At 42.5% G+C, this 15082-nt stretch overlaps 1 protein-coding gene across 1 annotated transcript in view; it reads left to right on the top strand.

Annotated features, from left to right (window-relative positions):
- ablim2 (actin binding LIM protein family, member 2) overlaps positions 1-15082 on the top strand; it is an 80210-nt gene that overhangs the window by 1611 nt on the left and 63517 nt on the right. The window lies entirely within an intron of this gene.

Below are 15082 nucleotides of genomic sequence, written 5' to 3'. Positions count from 1 at the left end.
CTGAACTCATTTGGTATTCATAACAGCGAAACCACAAAAGTGAAAAAAATACCTCTTCACGTCAACCTTTGTCAATATGAAGTTACATTAACTCTAATTCAGTTTTTTTTTAGCTATTTAAAAGTAAGGTATATTGTTTATTGGGTCCTATTTTGCATCTAAACCTCGAATTAGGTTTTCTGCTGAGTAGAAAGCTAACAGTCTGACCATTAGCTCGCTCTTATTGTTGCTATTCAGAACAGGCCACATTTTTTTGTAGGCATATAAGTGAAAAGCTGTTCACACCAGCCTCCAGTTTAGGGACGGCTGCAGTATGTCTGCCGAAAAGACTGTCAACAGAGGGTCTCAACAAATTGGTGGCAAATAGCTGCACTTTCTTGTGACCGCTGTTCATAATTACAAAGTAAAATAAGATAGTAGGATAATGCTAATTCAGTTGAGTCAGGTGAATAAAAGGGGCAATGTATATTTTTCCAGTTTCACTTGAATCATAGAAGTAATGATAAGTTATTTCTTTTTTTATCTTAGCATTTGTAGCATATTCTGTGAGTGCAAGGCTAACAAGGGGTGTTGGAGTAAAGTCCACCAAGTTGAAACAATGACATCTCTACCTCTAACACTCTGTCAATGCAGCATTAACATTGGCTTTATATGAAAGAAATTCTCCCGGACATTCGTATCTTTTAGAAATCATGCATGACTCTCCGTTTTAATAAGAAGGCCCGCTGATGCTCTGCAGAGCTACTGGTGCTGCTAATGAGTTCGTCTCGAGAGGGTAAATATTCATTAGCAGACCGCTGTGAGACAAATGGCAAACTTGTCTGTAACTTTGTCTCCCGTCTTTGTGATGCCATTGTAGAAGTTTGACGTTTGACTCCACGCGAGCAGAAAAATGAATGTCAGATCTCTACCTGTTTGTGATGACAGCTGGTCACCACATGTTCGGTGAGGTGGCTCCTGATAAGCAATATCCGCGTGTTGGGTGTGTCTGCGTGAGAGTGAGTGAGATCCAGGTGGATTTGAATATATCTGTCTCGCTAAAATAAAATTTTCATGCGGGCATCAGCCTCTATAGAGGGAGTGGCTGATAAAAAGTGGAGTAACTTTGTTGTTTCACTGTACGTGCTTTTCTTTGCTGCAAAGCACAGTGGCGGTTTAGCAATGGCTTTGGTTGGATCGATCCACACGTTAGATTTGCGAAATTGTGTTTTGGAATTGTTTCCTTTTACTTACATTGGGGGTTAAGCATCTTGCCGAAGGACACTTCTGCATGCAGATGGGGAAGACTGGGATCGACCAGCGGACCTTCTGGTGGGACGACGACCGCTCTACCCCTCAGCCACAGCTGCCCCATCTTTTATATAATAAAAGATACGACAGTAGCCTTCCATCCAATGAAATTGCCCCATCTCAACCTGAAAAGGTTACTACTGTGTCAAGATAAAACATCAATCAGTCACAAACTGCAAACAGTATATGAGAGTGATCCTGCAGTTTGTACTTCTGGCAGGGTTATATTGGTTTCTCCATTGTCAAACACAATGTGTCTCTATTACAGTATTTCTAAAGGCCAACAATTCAAATGAGCAGGTCTCAGTTGAATAAAGTTAAGTTTCAGATCAAGAGTCAGTTGAGTAATTTGAAGTAAAGGGCTGATGGATTGAGGACTTGCCGACTAATGCCAGTGTGACTGCATTTTAAGTCTATTTGGCAAACCCTCTAGTGACTAGTATGCCAGTCTTCTGGTTTCTCAACTACTTCCAGAATCATGTGGCATTCCATGGGATTCCTGATCAAATGGAAGGCCTATCGGTACTTTAGATTATCCATCCATCCATTACGTATACCTTTAAAGGTCTCGGAGCTGCAGCCAATCACAGCTGACATGTTGCGAGAGGCGGGGTGAACTCTGGACAGATCATCGTGCCACCCTAGTTTGCAATGTTTCTTCAAATCTCATCATATAATTCTTGGGGCTGCGATCTTCCTGAATCATTCGATCCTGACAAGGAAATGATTTGGATGGCATCCTACCAGGTTCCTGTGTGACGCCAAATGATTCTTGGATCCCCTTTCTTCGAGAGAAAGGGGATCTGTATTTACAGATTTCTAAGTCTACTCGCTTGGTGCCACCTTTGTTTGACAGTGTATACCTGGTCAACCCACAGGAGTGGTGCACTCGAGTTTGAGTAAATCTCTCAGAACAGGCTTGGCACGATGTACACGCCCGAGGGAAAGCTGAGCAGTATAATCAATCTGCAGGCCAGTCTGCATTCTTTCAAATCCAGGAAAAAAATATATAATGCACTTTATCTTTAGTTGATCACATCTGCGCAGCAGCAGTATGTTAAAAGTTACATCAGAATGGATTACTAACAGGCCTTATGTTTAGTTCCTCGCTGTCCTTCACTGAGACTGGCAGCGATGAGCCCCTTCCCCACAAGGAATACTTATCAGTGACTAATAAGGATGGATGACCAGAGGATAGCCTGTTAATTCCAGCTCAGATTACATCCACAGGTCACACAAGGAGATGCCTGATCAATACTGCTTCTCAAGCAGTTTTTTTCCTGTTGTGTACATCTAATGAAATAGTACGAAACCTACTGACCCTGGGATCAATATAACTTTCATTCAGTCTATCAGTGAAGCCTTATGTCTCTGTAAAACACAGTGTGGTGCAAAGAGGGATGACAACTGTCACCTAAAATTTAAAATTATATTTTCACAAGTGTATAATCATAAGAAGAATCAATGTGTTTTTGTTTCCTCACAATGATCCCTTCATATTTACATCAGGAGAGGGTCCTCCTTTATGGAGTTCACCATGTTGCACCACCATGTTTCTACAGTCCTTTCTACAAGTCCTGTCCTTTGACCAAACCAAACACTGGCTCTAGAGAGGGCCTTTACATTTGTATGTTACCTGTAGGTTCTCCTGCACACTTGGAAAGGCCGGGGTATTAAACTGGTTGCAATCTGCAACCTCACCACAAGACGCTACCAAATCCTACACACTGGTCCTTTAACTCTCTGTTAAGTCACTGTTTAACATTCCAGCATCTTCAACGCAGATAATACCTTGCATAAGAGCTAACTATGATGCAGTAAATCCTGGTTAAGTACTAGCTAGTGAGAAATTACAGCCACACAAACACACACACGTACACACTATATGATTATCTTTCAGCATTTAGGACAGGGTTGCACTAATGCTGGTTCCCTCTGGCTCTGTGTCGTTAAATACTGTCACAAGTCCTGAGGCGCAGCAGGAGGTATGTGCCGAAAGCCACGTGCACTCAGTGTGTGTGTGTGTCTCCTTGTATGTAAAGAATGATGATGTCCACACGTGCTGTTTGCACTCAACATTGTTTGTACAGGAGACGATTGTCTGAGAAGAGACAGAAAAGACTGGTACATCCACATGAATGATAGTGTGTGTGTGTGTGTGTGTGTGTGTGTGTGTGTGTGTGTGTGTGTGTGTGTGTGTGTGTGTGTGTGTGTGTGTGTGTGTGTGTGTGTGTGTGTGTGTGTGTGTGTGTGTGTGTGGCAGGGCAATCAGCAAAATTATGCAACTTTTTATTAGATGGAAGAGAAGCACAAAATCTGTGAAATTGATGTGAAACCGAAACCGACCAGTGTTTGATATTTTCGCACATGGACACGGTTTAAATAAATAATCAAATCACTTCAATCTTAATGATAATTAGTAGTTGTTGGTACCATGATCCCTTAAATGTATTTACAGAGGCTTTTCTACAGTTTATATTCCAGTCTTAATAATAAACAAGAGAGGTGGTTGAAAACTACAGACTTTTTTTTGTATTTAGACCAATCTTTAAGCTCAATTTCAAAATGAATTTTAATGGTGTGTGAATGCTGCAGCGCTGAAAGTGTCATGTTAGCTTGAGTTTCAGTTCAGTGAAAAATTTGCGCCCATGCTGAGGATCAATGAGGCACACGAAATCGTTCAGTAAATGAAAGTGTCTGTTTATAAAGACGGACAAAGACGGATAAAGTGCTGCTGAATGGACCAACAGTGGACACAACTGGTGGGTAGATCCAGACTGGAGTCAGGCCGACACCACGCTACTTCTTCCTGGGATAAATACTGGCTGACCTCTCTGGTGCTAAGCCCCCCCCCCCCCTCCCTGCGTGCAAACACACACGTATAGGCTACACACACATGCACACACACAGCAGTAATCAAGCCTGAAATGTGGAGTGGGCTTGTGACATTTCCCTGCAGCCTGCGGTTTTGACATGGGCCTTTGATGAAGGCAGGGATGGCACGTTGTTTATCCTGCGTGACTCCATGGACTGAAAAGTTCATCGCAGTATATTCTACTGCCAGTATTGAGTATTTTTATTCTTTTGAGATTGGAAAAGTCAGCACAAAGTGAAGGGACTCCATCAATGGACACACCAAAGGTTTTTCTTAGAGTTACACAGCTTATTCCAGAGTTTACCCCAGAGTCAGATTCTTATAGTACAAAGATATAAGTGTGTTTAGTTTAAAGAATTGATTAAAAGTGAATGACGGCATCAAACTGCAACCGAAATGTAAACTTTATTCAAAAGGAAATGAGAAACCTTGCGTCGCAAATCCTCCGAACATTTCACCTCCACCGGCTCAAAAACTTTCTTCATTCCAGTGTGCAGCGTGCATGGAGCTTCCTATTTAATTGAGTCATTTGTGTTGAACATGCCGAGTGTGTGACATTTAGCTGTGGCAGCAGTCGTCGAGGTCGGCCGTGCATTTTACTGCGAGCTGTACGGAGCGCTGCACAGGGTTGTGTTACAGGCTGTGTTCAAGCAGCTGTAGCATGTTGATTAAAGCTGCGGCTGAGCTGATAATATAAGGAAACTGTTCATGTGATTCTTTAGCGTAGGACAAGGGGGTTACAACTGATACACACACACACAGACACACACACAGACACACAAATGCAGTGTCATAGTGGTGCGTGAGTGTTGGAGCTCAGTTGTACAGCTTGAGTTATTTTATTGTTGTTACTGTAGATGGGTGTGTGTGTTTGTGATGTGATTTGTCACGGTTTTGTCTCTGCATCCATGTCCTCAAGGGAAAACTCTCCAAAGAATCTCTATGACCAAATGCTGGGTGTGTTGAAACTGCTGCATTACGGCCACTAGGTGGATGTTTTATGTTCTGGTGAAGTCATTTGACCTTCAGCTGGAACAAACTGCCCCCTACTTTTTGTGAATGTTTGCTCATGTGGGTTTGACAACAGTACGATAAAATGACTAGCACTGTGTGAATGACACAGTCTTTTGAAATAAAAGTTAAAATTGTTCTTAAATGACTTCACAAATTATTGTTTCACAGATATTTCCACAATCTATTCCTATTGAATTCTAACTGATCCTATATTCATTTATTTGTCGTTTATTATTGAATTCTAACTGATCCTATATTAATTTAAGTTTACACTGGTACAGTTGTTTGCACTCTGTGTACAAAGACGTGCAGATTGTGGTCAGTGTAATTTGAGAATCTAAATTGCCCTTAGATATGAATGTGAGCTTTGATGTTATACCTCACCTCTCACCCATTATCAGCTTGGATTGACTCCAGGCCCCGGCAACCCTCAAAGGATAAGCAGTAGCTAATGGATGGATTGCTGAAATCTTAAAGTCTGTCGTCTTCCCAATCATCATGACCACAGTTAAGGGTTAAAATCTAGAGCAACTGGTCAATTGAGGAATTTGCATCTGGACTCAACACCCTCTTCATCCGTCCAGCCTTGTCCGGTAAAACACCTGCATGACTCCAGATGTCAAACTAATCCACATTAAGCTTGTGCTCCATCTTACCCTCAACCAGGAAGAAGATTCTGAAATACTTGACCTCCAGCTTATTGAACCGCTTCCAGTTTTCAAACTGGAAAAACCTTGTGGCTTGTCTGGAAATGTCAACATAGTGATTATTTGAGTTTAACTTAGCAGGAGTGGATAACACATGTGGAGACACAGACTGGGGGAAGCGTATGTTTCCCACATGAATGCACTGTGTGGTATGGAGAGGCAATATTTTGAAAATAATGACTTGACTGGAATGGATCTCTCTATTATCTGGTTAGTGGTTGAACCAGTCAGCCAGCTTGGAACGCCATAATGAATGAGTCTGCTTTGACTGTCCAGGTTAGCAATACTCACTATTGTCAATCCAGTTGCTCAACCTGAAAGACTTTGTAGTTTGTTTGTCCTAGCGTCACGTGAAATAGCACTCCTACAGCGGCAGGCGCACTTGACCTTCATTTTCACCGTCATCCTTCAAAACACACAGTATTGCTGATGGAAGAATCTGCCTTTTGCTTAGGTTTCGGTAAAGATCAGAATATGGTTTAAAGTAAGTACACTTCCTTGAGGTTAGAGGACCTTTTTTGTCATGGTTACAATAATAAACAAAGTTGTAGAATGGTCAGTTCACACAGGAAACAGCTGTCTCGTCACCTGGCTTCCTCCTTTTATCCCGTCATAATTACTATGGCCACTAGAGGTCAACATATAATTATCGTGACTATGAGTCATAAGAAGCTGCAGGGTTTTCTTTTCTTTTGGGGGGGCAGGGCAGTGTCTGTTGTTTAAGTCCTTACAATAACGCAAATACTATTTTAAGGTGATAAATTCAAGCTATGTGACGGGTCTGTCGGCTGGAAGAAGGACATGTTGTCCTTTGTGTTGTTGAAATGCATCATGGGAACGTGTGCAGCTACCCTGAGAGCTAACGCTGCACTTTAAACCTGGGTCAAATTACTGCTACGTGGTGAGAGGGAGAGAGACACAAAGATCAATGAGCGTCAGTGAATTATTCATCGGTTCACTTTCTCCTGAGTGTGTGTGTGTGTTTTTTGTGCGGATGTGTGTGTTCTTATGCTGTGATTGATCAGTTGTGGAGACTGGATGTGGATTTAATATACCTGTGCCCATAGTTGGTATAGTTTCCTTTTCCTTTCCTTTCCTCTCCTTTTTTTCTTTTCCTTTACTTACCTTACCTTTCCTTACCTTGTCTTGATTTCATTCCCATCCCTTTCTTAGCTTTGATTTCCTTTCCTTTCCTTCCTTTTCATTTCTTACGTTGCCTTTTATTCTTTCCTATCTCCCATCTCTTTTCCTTTCCTTGCCTTGTTTTGCTTTGCCTCTCGTTTCCTTGCCCTGCCTTTCCGTTTTTCCGTTTTACCTCCCATCTCTCCTCCCTTCCTTTCTTTCAACAGCTTCCCAGTAAATGAACCAATTAGCCAGACTAATGCTTCCAAATCACGCTGCGTGCCGTGTTTTTCAGGCGAGCTTCAAAGTAGGAACCTTAATGTGGGTCAGAGTAGTGTGCTTTTTGTGGTGTTAATTCTCTGCTTAAGAGCAGAAGAAAAAACGCTGTGAAGACAGATTTACTTCATGTTGCGCTTCCCTGGCGATCGCTAATCCTGAACATCAGCTTAAGTGTGCGGCACCATTTCTCAGTGTGTGTTGTGTGGGTTTCTATACTCGTGAGGTTCAAACACGGATTGGAAAAAATGCTAGTTTACAGTAAAGATTGGACTTGGAAAGTTTTTCGATCTGGAAAAAAAATACTTGATTATTCCGCCTGCAGCTCAGCAGATTGAAATAAAAGTCGACACTTCCTGTATTTTACCCTAAAAGCCTTTGGTTCAAACGCCATAATCCATCTTTTTCTTCATAGGCACATCTGCAGGAAGTGGGGGAATTAGTCAATGAGAACATTGTGTCAGTTAAAAAGGAGAAACTCAAAGCCACAGAGTTGAGACTGTGACATCATACTGATGGAATTATTGTTGTGTGAATGTACATTACACAGAATTTTCCTCCGCCTTTATCGAGAACTTGCCATTGTACGTTATATGATGTTGTAGGCGGCCACAGTCACAGCTATTATTCATTGATTTTGTGCAGGGGGGGGGTAATGAGAGAATGAAGGAAAAGAGGAGGAAGAGGAAAGAGTTAAAGAGGAGAAAGAGAGGACGGAGAACGTCATCTTAGGTCACACAGCAGTTACTGTAGAGACCCCTCCTGTTCTCGCACTCCTCCCATACGTCCTTGAACTCGTTGCCACTGGATACAGCCTCATCCAGCCTCCTCCTCGCTTCAGTAAAAATCTAGTGCTGTGGGTGTGTGGGGGTGTTTGGGTGTTTGGGTGGTTTCTCTATAGCATTTCTGTCAGATATTTAATCTCCATGGTGTTCCCCCATGTTTACATCCATAAATACACCTCAGCCAACACTCGGCCTCCACACAACACCAGCCCCTCACCACCGCGCAGTTTAAGATTTGCGGTATCTACTGCGCTCTGTATTTCATGTCAGGGAGGGGGTGGATTTGCAGAACTAAACAACAAAAAACATGCAGTTGCACCCACTTTCTGCCGCCTGTTCATATGAGCAGTGCACACAAATCCACCTGCACACCCACATGTAGACGAGTGAGCCTCCCTCTGGCTGCAGCGAGCATAATCCTGGAAATAGGGGCAGCAAGTCTCCGTGGCTCAGTTTCCTGACCTCTATTTTCAGTCTCTGCTCATCCATTCGGTTAACAGACCTCGACCGCAGACCTACAAATTACATTAGTGTGTTTGTGCAAAGAAATGGGACCCGACAGCGCTGGGGTATGTCGTGAACCATTTCCACCACAGGAAATTATGCTGCGGATGTTTTTGCAAAGTGAGGGCATGTTTGATAGCCTTATGAACAACCGCTAAAGAGTAACTTTCAAAAGTTTTGTCTATATTTAGTGCTTCTCCCCGCCGAGGTCTTTCAGAATTGTCAGATCCTCATGCATTTGCAGGTGATACAAAATTATCTGTGTTGCAGCTAATTTCTCAAAAATGTGTATATTAGTGTAAATCATGGCAAAAAAGAAAACTCTCTCTGACTTAAAGGTACGGATGGAGCTTTGTAAAATGTGGCAAATAGTGTCACATAAAACAACAATAGTACTACTGCTACTATCATACTACTACTATAAAACAACTACTACAGCTACTACTACTACTACTACTACTACTATACTACTACTGTACTACTGCTTCTTTACTACTTATACTACTTCTATACAACAACAACAACAACTGCTAATACTACTACTACTATGCTACTACTACTACTACAAGTAATAATACTAATAATGATAACAATAATAATGTCATGGTGATGTAATCAGGGTTACCTGAGTAACAAACTACAGGTGTGATGGTCAGAGTGATAAAAATGCTTTGTTGCATCATGGGAAATAATGTGTTTTTGGGGGCTAGTGACTAAAAGTCGGGATATTTTGTCTCTTGTACTCTTGCGTCCTCCAACTTCATAGTAGTGCCTTCAAAGCAAGTACAACAGCTGTGGTATAATTTGTCAGTTAAGGTGCAAAAGGAATTTCGTTATATCAAGGTTTTGATCAGTTATGATGAAGACGTCCGAGGTTATACTTATATATTCATCTGGAACTCAAGCAGCATTCAGCCTCTGTGATCAACATTACAGCCTGGACATGTGGAGCGACAGAACTTTGAGGAGAAATGAAACATGAATTTATCCCAGACCTGTAGTATATTGTAATGAACCAGACATTTTTTCTTCTCACTTTGACGGAGACCTATAGTTACGTCAGTATAGAATCGGTTCAATGTAGATCTACCAGTTCAAAATATACACTTTTCATTGAAAAAAATACCATTTAATTTCAAACCGTGTCACATCCTCCAACCAACCTGGCCAGAGGCTATTTTTTTATTTTCCTCTCCAGTTACTGGCAAACCGGTGTATCCCTGCTTTCCATCACACTGTGGATGTGACCTGTATGACCTGTATGACCCTTTCTGCCCTCACTCCTGCAGTGAAAGGAAATAAGTCATTTCTTAAAAAATGTCATATTGCTCCTTTTGGATATCTAAATGTTAGCTGCCTTTTCCTCAGTAATAGCAGCTTATATTGTGCTGCTTCAAACTCCGCTTTATGATCTGCAGTTGGACTTGGGATTGGGGGCGATGGTGCATTGCAGAGGCTCACACACACATGTACGCACACACACTGCGAGAGAGAGAGAGAGAGAGAGAGAGAGAGAGAGAGAGAGAGAGAGAGAGAGAGAGAAGACCCACATCCCATTCTTTGAGCCCTCTGTGTGCTTTTGGGGCTCACGCCTCATTCGCTGATCCTTTATCCAAGCTGCCAGTATTCCAGTATCCCAGTATTGCCAGTAGGGATATGGTCATCTGGACCTTTTGAAGTGCAGCTTTTTCACGATGGTCTGGTTCACTTCAGTGCGGCAGGATAAATCCTGTATTAACCTGCCATAAAATGATCCAGTGGTTTCCTTTTGGAGTTAGAGCAGAGCGAGGTGTACTTGATGAAGTCTAGAAAGCTTGTGCCTGCGTGAGAGGAATGTCAATGACTGTAGAGTAATACTGGGAGAGGTGAGAGATATGGATACGATCATATTGGTGTTGTTTTGTTATAGTATAAAAAACTTTCCATTCAATCACCAGACGTGTTTTTACTACATTTCCATAATGCAGCAGTGACTTTGCTGAGAACTCTGCCAGCATAGAAAGAAGAATGAAACTAAAATAATCCATTAGTCAGTCAGTTCCCTTTTCATTTACACTGACAACCCTCTCAAAACTCAGAAACAGAAGCAGATTCTTTGAGTTTACTGAATTCAAGGCAATGCTTTGGGGTTTTACCATGGCATCTTGTAAATATGGGTGCTACATATTAGATTGAATGGGTTGCTTTATCTTAGAAGTTATGAAATCAGGCCATTTGTTGATTTGAATCCCTGCACTGAAAGGAAACATGGGAGGGGGGGGGTGCCAAGATGCCAGATCCAGATAATAAATCACCCGAAGCGTCCAGCTAATCAGGCGGGCCCTCTCTGGATGTCTCTTTCTCTCCTTCCTTGTCTTTTTTGGGGGAAGTTAATAAAGCAGGTTCAGGATGACAGATTCTGCTTTAACTGTGATTTCTGCAGCCTTCACAAATCTGCCCGAACCTCTGCAAAGTACTCTGCACCCGAGGGAAGAGAGAGGAAAGTAAAGGGGTTCTGTTCGTTCTGTGACTGCGGAGATGTTTTCATGCTGAATTGAAGCCTGTGCAGATACAGTATCTGTCTTAGTGCGGATCAACATTTGTTCCAGTGCCACATAAGACAGGTTCCTTACGGGAACATTGCAGAAAGTTGTTGAGAAGCTAAACCCAGATTGTCATTGATCGCAGTCAGAGGGGAAAAAAGCAGCTGAGTCATTGTTTTTCAGTCAGAACCTTTCACTAGAAGGGTGAATTGTTTTTAATTTCCCAAATAACCCAGCATGGATTCCTATGACAGAAGTTCAAAGGGGCATTTTATCATCACACTTGGCATTTTCAGCCTCATAAATGTCATCGTGGGGCTGTAAATCGTGTTGTGGTTTCATTATCTTGGCTCGACTGGAAGTGGCAGCGCTCTGTTTTGGTCCCGCGTTTGGATTTGTTGTAGACGCCCCTTGGCAGCTCTGGTGCTGGATGATTTGCAATTCAGATCCTGTGCCTTTTTCTTTCACTCACACCCGCACACACACACACACACACACACACACACACACACACACACACACACACACACACACACACACACACACACACACGAGATGTCCATGCGGCTGAGTCACACGGCAGCGTCCACCATGCACGCTGTTTTCCCCTTAAGCTTCCTCCTGTTTACTGAGCACTTCCTTTCGTTTATGTTCCACTGACGATCCGTCCCAGCTTCAGATGACAGGGAGAGAAAGGAAAGAGGAGAGGAGGACGTGTGAGAAAGGAGGGGATGGAGTCAGAGATGAAATGAGGCCATGCGCAGTGCTCAGTCCCACTGGCAAGTGTCCGCTCGCTGACAATCAGCTCAGCTCTCATGCTCCTCTCTGGTACATCCTGTCTGTTCTTTTTGGTACTTTTCTTTATTAACCTCCTCAACGGGCTCCTGCTGGGTCTGGCTTGGCGGAGTCGATACTCATTCACCTGCAGTGTCACAGCTTTGAATGCAGCCATGCTGTGTCTGTCCTCTATTCTACCAGTGTTCAAGTGACATCCTTTGTTTCTAGGCCAGTCCTGAAATATTCCAAAGCTGAAATATAGTGGTCGGGATGGTGACACAGTATAGAGATGCAGCCATATTTCACTGGGTAAATGAAACCACTGGTCTGCTGCTGGCACTGAAGAGTCAGATAGAGTAACCAAAGTGATTTTGGATGATTGCAGCACTCTAAACCGCACATATCGACCTTATGATGGCGCTACAGGAAAATTCACGGTATCACTGAGGTGGTGAGGACACACCCCCTGGGAACCATGAATGTCTGTATAAAAAAATAGCGTGGTTGTCAAAAGGAGATCATGTAGACTAGCCCGTATGTGATTTGGTTAAAAAGTCCAGAGACATAGTTGTAAAGTGTATGTGTGGACCTTTTATCTATTTTAACATTTGACTGTGTTTGCCCATTTGCTGAGTGTCTATGGGATCAGTTGCTGACTTCTAAAACCCCTGCACTAAACAAGTGAAAACTTGATTCATCATCTGAGAACCACGAATGCCTTTACAAAACACGGATCAAATTTTTATGGCAGATGTTTCACCGGATAAATGAGACCTGCTGATGGAGCTAGAAGAAAAGTCAGATGATTGTGAATCAGAAGGCTCCGTCCTCTAGGGACCAAGAATCTCTGCACAAAATAGTCTGTCCAGTAGATTGCTCTCAGACGTGCATTGAACTCTGGAGGACCTCCGGACATTCTCCACAGGGGCTGTATGTGTGAATGCAACGTATTAGTGTGAGCCTCTGGAATTTCTCTGGAGTTTCTGTGGCCAGCCCCTGAGTAAAGAGTCCACAGAAAGTCTGGAGGAGCAGATGTGAGATCATAGCAGGAAACCCTTCTCAGGATTCACAGCGAGCGTGTGATAGTGACAGACAGAAAAATGAAAAGAATATCTTAGGATGAAGAAGTGGAGCCATACACGTAGGCTTCAGTCTGAACCAGAGTGACATGCAGTGGCCAAATGACATCACCGTCCCCAGATCCTTGCTGCTAGCATGACATGACTAAGTGACATCCAGGCTGATTGTTCACTTGTTCCTTATGGCAGAATATTCCCTCTCAGTCAATCGGGTTCAGTCATGTTCTGAATGCTTGGCGCTGCGCCTAATGAGTCTGCCTAGTTACTGCAACATGGCAGTATCCATTGTTTTACTGGGGCCCAGAAGGTGGAGACCATCCAACACTTAGGGTTCCTAAGGTGACCCTGCACCAGCTGAATGAAGAAGGACCTCATTGTTTCCCTACCCTGTGCCTACCGGGTTTTCAGTCACATCACGCAACCATTTATTTTATGCTTTGGTCCTAGAAATCAGCAGAGATTATTTTCTGTTGATTTGTGAGTAAAGTCACGCTACATTGATGCCGTCATAAAGACTCAATTTAAAATATCTCTACAGAAAACATAAACATGACAAAAACGGTGACAGCACATTTTGTCCAGCCCCCCCCTTCTTGTACAATATGTCAACTCTGTCCTTAACTCTGTGTGTAGAAAGCTGGTTTGATTACAGTAGCAGCGATGACTCCCTATGGCTAAGTGTTGCCTCTCCCTGGATATTGATTAGATATCAGCTCCGATCAATGGAGATAGTTAAAGCCAGTCTCCCAAGTACCAACACACACACAGCGGCTCAATATGAAGTCACCTTGAACATAAATCCGATATCTGAGCAAGCCGCAGTAGAACTGCACACGGCTGTAATGTAGATATGTGTGTAATGACTGTAGAGTAACTGTCGGCTTTCCACTACGTTCATTTTGCAGCGGCGGCCCGGGAACCCTGTGTTTTGCCGTATTACCCTGCCGCATGTCCTCGCTCCCCCGCCGACTTGCGCTCACTTTACACGTTAACATTAAACACCAACACTAATCAGAACTTATCATGATCTGAACAGTACGGAAGTTTACTTTGTGTTTGTTTGATTTGCTGTAGAGTTTATGACACACGTGTTTAATCACATTGAAAACAAGTCGACAGTAGTTCTGATCAGAGACACCAGGACATACTGTATGTAGCCATTTCTCATTATTGACTTCTTGTCCTGCTCAAGAAAGAATCTTATCTTTATAATCCTTGATGTTCTTGGTTGATGTCCTTGTTGTGAACTTCGTACTTAACGTGAACAACTTTGAACCATGACAAGGAATCTGAAAAAAAATGATCTTTATTGCCCCATTTGCTGTGGATATATTCCTCAGCAACAACAAGAGCTGTGTGTCCTCTGGTCCACATCTTAGCTAGCTGCACTTCTCTTAAGGACAGCTGTATTAGGTACGGTATATGCAGATTGTTGTGACACAACATACCATCATAGAGCGACTAATGACCCTGACCTTTGCCAGTCAGCAGAAGAGTGTAAATGAAAGTTTATGTCATTGGTGGAAAGTTATTCTTGCCCCTGAATGTGAGATGTCGTGACACATCATTATTCACATTCCGCAATACCTATTATTATCCCATCACTTTTCAGAAGTGACCTTCAGAATTTGAGCTGGAAGTGTGCAGAGCCACACACACACTGTCAGCCCCCATTAAAATAGTAACCCCTGTCTGCTGGAGGTGATCACAGGAAGCAGTTATAATACACACATCAAAAGAGCATATTCATGTCTCCAATTAAATAACTCAATTTTACATCTGCCATTATCCAATGAAATCATTTACCTTGGAGAAATAATCTGTACTATGCTATTTTCACATTTTAATACTATTTTGGCAAATGAGCAGGCCAAGGGGCTACAAGCAAACATGTGAGTAAATAATTGCCTAGTTACATGTTAGGCGACATGAAGCAACATTACATTTTGAGTCATGTTTGTATCTGTGTCATAAATGTAACAATAATATTTGCCTGCCTTTTAAGTTGTGTTTTACTTTTTAAAAACGCGGGTAAAACCCTTTTCCTACCTCGGAATTCTTTTTTATTTCTTCAAAATTTCAGTTTGCTTAATCTCTAACAGAGCGGAGTTCACAGTCTTAAACGGGCACA

The sequence above is a fragment of the Hippoglossus stenolepis genome, chromosome 23, assembly GCF_022539355.2.
Source record: "Hippoglossus stenolepis isolate QCI-W04-F060 chromosome 23, HSTE1.2, whole genome shotgun sequence".
In the NCBI taxonomy this organism is placed as follows: Eukaryota; Metazoa; Chordata; class Actinopteri; order Pleuronectiformes; family Pleuronectidae; genus Hippoglossus; species Hippoglossus stenolepis.
The sequence above is the reverse complement of the archived record's forward strand: the minus strand, read 5'-3'. Positions and strand labels throughout refer to the sequence as shown.